An 8995-nucleotide genomic window follows, 5' to 3' on the forward strand; every position below is an offset into this window, starting at 1 on the left:
TGATAAAATTATTCTTGAATAAAGTTCAGAATAATTCTATTTTACTAATCTAGTCAGGAGAAAAGTAGTTTCCTACTATGGACTGAATGCGTCTTCGTAAATTCATGTGTTGAAGTCCTAAACTCCACGTGCCAGTATTTGGATATAGGGCTTCTAGGAAGTAGTGAAAGGAAGGAGTTCTAACTGAATGGAATTGTTGATCTGATGAGAAGAGGAAGCGCTGTCTTTATTTTCAAAACCAGACGCACACTGAGGAAGAGCCATGTGAACACATAGTGGGAAGATGGCCATCTGCCAGGAAGAGAACTCTCTTCAGAACCCAGCCTTGCACCCTGATCTGAACTTCCAGCCTCTAGAACGGTGAGAATATTTCAGTTTCTCATTTCTGTTGTTTACGCCATATAATCTAAGATATTTTGTTATGGAGGTTGGGTTACCTAAGATATTTCCCAAACTGACCTTCATTTTAAAGAAAGACTTCTATGTGATTGCATTTAATTCCTAGTTTCACTTTCAGAAGCTACTGAACTCATTACTTCTTTTACAAAAATCTCTATTTCTTTATTCTGTTTCACAAGAAGAAACTTAGGTTTCTTTCCCTTTGACAGAGTTGCCACACATTGCTATTAGAATCATATCTGATGCAAAATATCTTCATACCACCACTGTTTAGGAGCTATGCAGTATTTCAGGAGGATGGTTTTTAAGCTTACGAAACAAGAGTTACATCTGTTCCAGTAAGTGAATCAGCAAGATGCTAATGAGGTTAGAGAGGGGACTGGTCTGGTCACAACTAAAGGAAGGATTGGCTAAGTTCCTTTCAGACCCAGAACATCTTGGAATCTGATTCTCAGACTTTGTGTATAAAATTTGGGAAGTGGGTCATTTCTTTCAGATTAAGTTACTTTGCCAATTCAGTAGTTATTACTCAAGTGTAATAAGAATGACACAAAAACTCTTGAGACTCCAAAATTAGGCAATTGGCTAGCCTGGGCTAATAGCATAGACTTCCTTTAGGGATGGTAGTTAGGAGGAAGGGCTCTGGTGCCAGATGCCCCAGTTAGCATCCCAGCTTAGAGTCCCACTTCTTGTTATTAACCTGAGGCGACTTCGCTGACCTTCTGTTTCTTCACCTGCAAAGTGGGGATGATAGTGCCTACTACTGAAGAGTAAATGAGTAAATTCACATAACACCATTTGAAAAGTCCCTTGCATATACCACTCAAGAAGTGTGAGCTAATTCAAGTAGTAGAAACAACTCTGCATGTGAGTGCCTACATACATAGAACATGCAAGAAGCGATTCCATTTTACAAATTATACATGATTGACTTTGTAAATTTATGTAAATGCAGAAGTATGCTCTTTACTTCTATAGCTAAGGAGCTCATTCCTGTTATTTAAATGATGTTTAAAGACAATGTTAAGGTAAGATGCTCTGCTGGCTGGCCTCCATTTGTCCCTCCAGATCCATCCTCCACCCTTCCCTGACTTACTAAATCCTTGGAGATTAACCTCTCCAGGCTCTTCTACACCTGGCCTCCTGCTTTCAGCGTTCTGTGGGTTTGGTCAATAACAAGCATTGATAGGAGATTTGAGGTTGGAAGGAGAAAAGGATCAGTCTGTGGCAACACTGTTTCCAAGATTTCAGTTGTGAATGTCTTCCTCCAGGTAAGGGGCAGCCCCTTTGCACTTCTAACACCTGGTCTGTAAGCCTTCTTTCTCCTGTCCCTTCCAATTTAGGGGTGGTAACGCTATCCCATTGTTTCTAGTCCCTGAGTAAAGGTGCTCATGATCTCTCATTCCCTTGTCTTTTTATTAAATGTTATATTAAATATTATTCAGTTATTTTTTCCATCTGCTATGGATTTTGACTGAAAATAGATACCTTTGGTTTACTTATATGTTTGCTGAGTTTGATAGTATCCTTAGAGGTCACCTTTGATTGTTCTATTTCTAAGTTACATATTTCATATCATAATATACTATTTAGAATTATAAAATAAATCAACTGGAAATTATCATAATGCTCAGATAGTTTAACTTCTCCAATGTAAGAATTCTTTCTGTGTATTGTAAGAATTTTTTAAAATTTGTAATTATATAATGTATTAATATCATTCAAGAATAAATCTGAAAATAGTAATTCAAAAAGATACATGCACCCCAATATTATAGCAGCATTAATTACAATAATGAAGAGTTGGAAACAACTTAAGTATCCATCAATGTATAAATGGATAAAGAAGATATAGTGTGTACATACAATGGAATACTACTCAGTCATAAAAGAAGAGCAACATTTCTTTTTTTTTTTTTTCAATTTTATTTTATTTTATTATTTTTTAATTTTATTTTATTTTTAAACTTTACATAATTGTATTACTTTTGCCAAATATCAAAATGAATCCATCACAGGTATACATGTGCTCCCCATCCTGAACCCTCCTCCCTCCTCCCTCCCCATACCATCCCTCTGGGTCGTCCCAGTGCACTAGCCCTAAGCATCCAGTATCGTGCATTGAACCTGGACTGGCATCTCGTTTCATACATGATATTTTACATGTTTCAATGCCATTCTCCCAAATCTTCCCACCCTCTCCCTCTCCCACAGAGTCCATAAGACTGTTCCATACATCAGTGTCTCTTTTGCTGTCTCGTACACAGGGTTATTGTTATCATCTTTCTAAATTCCATATATATGCGTTAGTATACTGTATTTATGTTTTTCCTTCTGGCTTACTTCACTCTGTATAATAGGCTCCAGTTTCATCCACCTCATTAGAACTGATTCAAATGAATTCTTTTTAATGGCTGAGTAATACTCCATTGTGTATATGTACCACTGCTTTCTTATCCATTCATCTGCTAATGGACATCTAGGTTGCTTCCATGTCCTGGCTATTATAAACAGTGCTGCGATGAACATTGGGGTACACGTGTCTCTTTCAATTCTGGTTTCCTCAGTGTGTATGCCCAGCAGTGGGATTGCTGGATCATAAGGCAGTTCTATTTCCAGTTTTTGAAGGAATCTCCACACTGTTCTCCATAGTGGCTGTACTAGTTTGCATTCCCACCAACAGTGTAAGAGGGTTCCCTTTTCTCCACACCCTCTCCAACATTTATTATTTGTAGACTTTTGGATCGCAGCCATTCTGACTGGTGTGAAATGGTACCTCATAGTGGTCTTGATTTGCATTTCTCTGATAATGAGTGATGTTGAGCATCTTTTCATGTGTTTGTTAGCCCTCTGTATGTCTTCTTTGGAGAAATGTCTATTTAGTTCTTTGGCCCATTTTTTGATTGGGTCATTTATTTTTCTGGAGTTGAGCTGTAGGAGTTGCTTGTATATTTTTGAGATTAGTTGTTTGTCAGTTGCTTCATTTGCTATTATTTTCTCCCATTCTGAAGGCTGTCTTTTCACCTTGCTGATAGTTTCCTTTGATGTGCAGAAGCTTTTAAGTTTACTTAGGTCCCATTTGTTTATTTTTGCTTTTATTTCCGATATTCTGGGAGGTGGGTCATAGAGGATCCTGCTGTGATGTATGTCAGAGAGTGTTTTGCCTATATTCTCCTCTAGTAGTTTTATAGTTTCTGGTCTTATGTTTAGATCTTTAATCCATTTTGAGTTTATTTTTGTGTATGGTGTTAGAAAGTGTTCTAGTTTCATTCTTTTACAAGTGGTTGACCAGTTTTCCCAGCACCACTTGTTAAAGAGATTGTCTTTAATCCATTGTATATTCTTGCCTCCTTTGTCAAAGATAAGGTGTCCATATGTGCGTGGATTTATCTCTGGGCTTTCTATTTTGTTCCATTGATCTATATTTTCTGTCTTTGTGCCAGTACCATACTGTCTTGATGACTGTGGCTTTGTAGTAGAGCCTGAAGTCAGGTAGGTTGATTCCTCCAGTTCCATTCTTCTTTCTCAAGATCGCTTTGGCTATTCGAGGTTTTTTGTATTTCCATACAAATTGTGAAATCATTTGTTCTAGCTCTGTGAAGAATACTGTTGGTAGCTTGATAGGGATTGCATTGAATCTATAGATTGCTTTGGGTAGTATACTCATTTTCACTATATTGATTCTTCCAATCTATGAACATGGTATATTTCTCCATCTATTAGTGTCCTCTTTGATTTCTTTCACCAGTGTTTTATAGTTTTCTATATATAGGTCTTTAGTTTCTTTAGGTAGATATATTCCTAAGTATTTTATTCTTTCTTTTGCAATGGTGAATGGAATTGTTTCCTTAATTTCTCTTTCTGTTTTCTCATTATTAGTGTATAGGAATGCAAGGGATTTCTGTGTGTTGATTTTATATCCTGCAACTTTACTATAGTCATTGACTAGTTCTAGTAATTTTCTGGTGGAGTCTTTAGGGTTTTCTATGTAGAGGATTATGTCATCTGCAAATAGTGAGAGTTTTACTTCTTCTTTTCCAATTTGGATTCCTTTTATTTCTTTTTCTGCTCTGATTGCTGTGGTCAAAACTTCCAAAACTATGTTGAATAGTAATGGTGAAAGTGGGCACCCTTGTCTTGTTCCTGACTTTAGAAGAAATGCTTTCAATTTTTCACCATTGAGGATAATGTTTGCTATGGGTTTGTCATATATAGCTTTTATTATGTTGAGGTATGTTCCTTCTATTCCTGCTTTCTGGAGAGTTTTTATCATAAAAAAAAGAGCAACATTTCTGTCATTTGGAACACGAATGGACCTAGGTGGTATCATACTAAGTGAAATAAGTCAGACAAAAACAAATACCTCATGTTATTACTTACATATAGAATTTAAAATATAAAACAAACAAATAATATAACAATAGAAACAGAATTACAGATATAGAGAACAAATTAGTGTTTACCACTGGGGAGAGGGAAGGGGAGAAGAACAAAAGAGGGGTAAGGGGTTAGGAGCTACAAACTACCATTTATACAATAAATAAGCAATAAAGATATATTGGATAATACAGGAAAACATAGTCATTATTTTGTAATAACATTAACGGAGTATAATGTATAAAAATATTGCATCACTGTGTTGTACACCTGAAACTAATATTGTAAATAATCTATATTGCAATAAAACAGGCCTGAATATTGACTGATTAAAAACAATTCCAGGATATAAACAAGCATTTATTTAAAATGAGAGTCAACAAACTCTTTTCCCTTGTCATGAAGGTTAAAAGAAACCAAAAACTGGCTCACCCAGTTACAGGCACCATCATGGTTGGCATGTAACCATATATGTATAATGTCATTGTAAGTAAATTATCCCATTCAATTCTTGGGCATTCGTCCACCTAAAGATGTAGTTTGAAAATATATAAGTAGCTAAGCATTTTTTTTTTAATATAAGGGAGAGTAAACTATAGATTAAGTTTTTCTTTTTGTCCTGAAGCTAAGAATCTGAATTATTACTGTCTTAGAAAAGTGAAACAAATACATTGAATTGAGAAAACAGTGTGAAACCCAGGTATGCTGCTGCTGCTGCTGCTGCTAAGTCGCTTCAGTCATGTCCGACTCTGTGCGACCCCATAGACGGCAGCCCACCGGGCTCCTCCATCCCTGGGATTCTCCAGGCAAGAACACTGGAGTGGGTTGCCATTTCCTTCTCCAATGCATGAAAGTGAAAAGTGAAAGTGAAGTCGCTCAGTCGTGTCCAACTCTTAGAGACCCCATGGACTGCAGCCTACTAGGCTCCTCCATCCATGGGATTTTCCAGGCAAGAGTACTGGAGTGGGGTGCCATTGCCTTCTCTGAAACCCAGGTATAATCCCCCTATAAGCATGTGACTTACCAAACTAATGGTTTTACTCCTTCTATACAGGTTCCCAGGTGGCACAGTGGTAAAAGAATCTGCCCGCCAATGCAGGAGATGCAAGAGTTGCAGATTTGATCCCTGGGTCCAGAAGATACCCTAGAGGAGAAAATGGCAACCTGCACCAATTATCCTTGCTTGGAAATTTCCATAGACAGAGCCTGGCGGGCTACAGTCAATGGGGTCGCAAAGAGTTGGACATGACTGAGCACAAGCACAAATAACACACAGAACACAATACGATAATTAACAACATCTCAGAAGAGACCAGAGCCATGGCATTATAGACTGCATAGCACTTCAACTGGGTTCTTAAATGAACAGAAAGCAAAATATCTCTTAAACAGTAGCTAGAAGGGCAAAGAAACTTGGTACAGCCGTACCAGGAAGAATCATGAGTGTACTCACATAATATCACAAAAAATGTCTGAACAGAACCACTTAATTTTGAACAATGTGAAAGAAAGTGACATGGCAAAAATGCAAACATACTACAGCAAAACAAAAATGCAGAGAAGAGGAGAAAAGCAAGCAAGAAAGAAATGTGACTTTCAAAGGAAGATAAAGATCCTAAAGGTGAAAGAAAACATACTTCAAAGCACAAGAAAATTCATCACAATAATCTTAACTTAGAGAATAACTTAGTAAGAATATGAATTCAGAAACTCAAAGATAAGATGACAGAACAATAAAAATAAATGAAAAAGGGAAGTGTAGATTTAAGAAAATAAAAGAAGGCTAAAATATAACAAAAAAATAGCTAAATTAAATAAAGCAGAGTAAAAAGTAAACCAATAAAAATCAAAATACTGACGTAGATGAAGAGTTTAAGATAATTTTAATAAATGCATATGAAAGAGGCAAAATATATGTTTTAAACCATCACAGAATGGCTAATAGATATTGAAGACAAGGAAAATCCATCATGAGCATATACAACACTCCTTAATAAGGAATCTGACCAAAGAAAAGCAGATGTATCTGTAAATAAAAGAATGTTGCTGCCGTATCAGTTCTACAAGAATCAAAGCCATGAGATACTGCAGTCGCCTAGGGACAAGTGCACCCTGAGAGGAATTTGCAATGAAGAAAAACAGAAAGCCTCTGTGCTTTGGATATACTGGCCCCTAGATTGTGAAGATGCATATCTAAGGAAAATTTCAATGACCTCAGATTCTAGCATCTTCCCATACTTAGAACAGCACTAAAATCATTAACTTGAGATGTCAATTCTTTGTGATTAGACTACGTGTTGTGTGTGTGTGTGTTTTTTTCCAGCAGAAATATGATATATTATCCTGGCCCCTCCCTTACTTCTTTGGAGCCATTCCTCAGAGCTATCTGAGTGGCTGACTCCCAGGCTATCGTTTTCAATAAGGTCCCAGTGAAACTTTACTTGCAGCTTTTCTATTGTGTGTTTTTTCTTTCAGTTGACATAAACATTTATTCCTGAAATGAAGAATGTACAAAATTTGTCTCTCTACACACATGCATACACATGTCTACACAGACACACGGACACACACATACACTTATTTAATGGGAATGGTGTTCACCTAAACATGTTGATGACTACTATAAGATGGTCAAATTTAGAATGATTTTAAAATGTATCATCTTCACTTTTCTAATTTGCTCAAGGTAAACATGTTTCTTTATAAAATAATTGATTTACCTAAAAAATTCAGTGATACATTGAAGTAGACATTGTTATTGCTACACCCAAATTTCTCTAACTCTTCTGTGTGTTCCAGTTGACTCCCTGCTGCCACTATCCACATTTCTGGGCTCACGTGCCATCCGCCAGCCCATGGAAGGCTGCTGTGCCCTCTATACATGGAAAGTGAGCTACAGGTGCTGAGGGATTAACACACACAAACATCCCCCACAGCAGCCGTAGGGCTTCCCTGGTGGCTTAGCAGTAAAGAATCCTCTGGCAGTTCAAGAGATGCAGGAAATGCAGGTTCAATCCCTGGGAAGATCCCCTGGAGGAGGGCATAGCAACCCACTCCAGTATTCTTGCCTGGAGAATCCCATGGACAGAGGAGCCTGACAGGTATAGTCCATGGGGTTGCAAAGAGTCAGACATGACTGAAGCAACTTAGCATGTATACATAACAGCAGCCCTAAAGCCAGCCCTCTTGAACTTCAGATGGGATTATCAAGACTTGGTATTTTTTTTTTTTTTCATACTATTTCCCAGAGTCTTTCCAAGGGACAAACTCCGGTTACTTACCATAGATGTAAGTTGAAAAAAGTACTCTTTCTTAGCTGCTTCCCCTTCTCTCACTATCCAACTTCCCTTCTAGTGTCCCCTGCTAGCTCACGTAAACTATTTGCACTCAAATAATTGTTGGAGGATCTTCTGGAAGAATGCAGACTAATATATACATTATGTACAAATAATAAAAACAAACACTAGAATTCCAAAACTGCGACTCAGTGATTCTGGGTAATGGGTATAATTATTTTATTAATTTTTTATTATTTTATTAATTATTTTCTTTAAGGTATGCTTTCAATTTTTAATTGTAAAAAAGAAGTATAGATAATAAGCAAAACAAAAGATACAGATTAAAAGTAAAAAACAGGAGCAGACATTATCAGGGTAAAATAGCAACCAATGTCTATAACTAAGTAAAACTATAAATTATCAGTACATTCTGCCCCTTAAAACCAATTCTTTTGTGCAAAATTAATTTTATATAACAAACCTGGAGGTCAAGGCTACCCATTGCTGTACTTAGGTCTATATTTTCTTCCCTATTTTCCTCTCTTCGCATATCAACTATTTTGATCCCATTAATTTCTCATTATAGTACTACATCTACTTCTGTGCTTTTTAGTGCATTGTATATACCACTAAACGTCTGTTTTTTAAAAAGGCAAACATAGCACCTAAACATATGATAATATTACAAATTCATGAATACTGTTTATTCCAGTTCAATAATTTTTATAAATTCTATCCAGAAACATAATGGGGTTTATTCAAGGTCAATAGATACTCAAAATCAGCTAGAACTTTAACCAAACCAGGTCTTCTGAATTTTTGCCTAATTATTTCCAAATATCACTCCATTCCAAATCTCCTTCTAAACCTATTTCCTTTTCCAGATGCCTGGTAAACAGTGATGTCAAGCCAAAAGGCAGGAGGCAAAGAAAAGGTGATTG

The 8995-nt window shown here is 36.6% G+C and overlaps 1 long non-coding RNA gene across 1 annotated transcript; it reads left to right on the forward strand.

The window, feature by feature from the left end:
- Nucleotides 1–240: 240 nt before the first annotated feature.
- Nucleotides 241–8267, forward strand: LOC147379340 (uncharacterized). Its single transcript, XR_015160524.1, has 2 exons — nt 241–360; nt 5831–8267. It is a non-coding gene; the product is annotated as an uncharacterized LOC147379340 (long non-coding RNA).
- The last annotated feature ends 728 nt before the right edge of the window (nt 8268–8995 follow it).

This window comes from Bos grunniens, chromosome 1 (genome assembly GCF_055505025.1).
Source record: "Bos grunniens cultivar Pamir isolate PY7600 chromosome 1, Bosgru_T2T1.0, whole genome shotgun sequence".
Taxonomy (NCBI): domain Eukaryota; kingdom Metazoa; phylum Chordata; class Mammalia; order Artiodactyla; family Bovidae; genus Bos; species Bos grunniens.